The sequence below is a fragment of the Monopterus albus genome, unplaced genomic scaffold (genome assembly GCF_001952655.1).
Source record: "Monopterus albus unplaced genomic scaffold, M_albus_1.0 scaffold139.1, whole genome shotgun sequence".
In the NCBI taxonomy this organism is placed as follows: Eukaryota; Metazoa; Chordata; class Actinopteri; order Synbranchiformes; family Synbranchidae; genus Monopterus; species Monopterus albus.
The window spans coordinates 527,288-528,665 of NW_018128019.1; positions in this window are offsets into that span (position 1 = coordinate 527,288).

Sequence of the window (1,378 nt, forward strand, 5' to 3'; positions counted from 1 at the left end):
AGAGCGGTGCTTAGGGTGCCTGAAAAGAAATCATTGCAATATTTCTGTTAGAATTTATTATGTGTCTGAGTTTATTGAACTTCTAGTATTTTTTTTTATCCCCCACAGCACCATTACAAGGATTTATATTTTGGATGCATTTTAATACTTTCAGGAATGATACTGTGTGTTTGTGTAGGACCATCCTAAGCATGGTTGTATTGTTTATTTTTATTTTATTTTATTTTATTATTTTTTTTTTTTTAGGTAAGGCTGCGGAGTGTAATTCCCTATGCTGCTTGTGGTGTGTAAGATGAATGGAACAAGACACAAATGGCTGTAGCTCAAAGGCAAAATCTTTACACAGACAGGACTGAAACTGCTGCATGTTATCTTGTCTGTGCTCTGTAGGAGAAGAGGAGAGGGGACAAGGAGGAGGAGGAGAGAGTGAGAAATGAAATAGTGAAGGACAGACGGAATAGAAGCAGAGAAAGAGAGAGCAAGGATGAGGTGATAGAGAGTGACTGAGCAAATGCTATTTCCAAAATGACAGTATCAGTAAAGTAGAGGCCAAGGGAGAGAATGAGAAAGCATGACTGAGCAAATGTTCCTGTCTTGAAAATGACAGTGCCTCGCCAGGAGAAAGCAGGAGTGCTTAATGTTTGTAATGTTTTTGCGAATGGCGAGTCCCATCTAAGCCACCACAGGGCAGCAAAGAAATAATGCACCATGGTAATAGCTTCCCTCCATCCAAAATGTGATACCTTGCACAAAAGTTAATAATAGGAGAGTTAACATCAGGAAAATCAAGACAAAGTGCTTCCTTGGCCACCCCCAGGGCTGCTCAGGGACGCGATTATGATTTTTCAAAGTACTTACTGTGACTGAATTCAGTGCAAGGGTAATTTAGAAAATCCCTGGACACAGTATTTTGAGTCACAGCCTTTTGCACACAAGTGGAAAAGCTGTTACCCCAGCCCTTTTCCTGCAGATGCCAACACTGCCAGGTGTTAACGCTTAGTGCTGTTGAGCAATGGCTAGCTGCGATCACAGGTGCTAAAGCAGCTTACTGCAAGCTGTATTCACTTCAGCCTGAAACACACTCTCTTTATTCTGCCCTAGAATTAGCTGCCCAGCTGGTAATGATGATTCAGAGTTATCTACAGGAGACTGCAATTATTTCAAGTTATTCTGACATTTGCCCCGGACATCCATATTTAAAACTTTAAACCAGACCACTGGCACAGTGAAGAAGACAGAAAGATGGGCAAAGAAATCTGGAACTAACTGGAAAAAAACACATGTACTATACCTTGAAATGACAATATGAGGTTTTTGCTCTCATCAATTAACTTAATTTTGCAGCCCATTTGGTAAGGCTGCGGAGTGTAATTCCCTA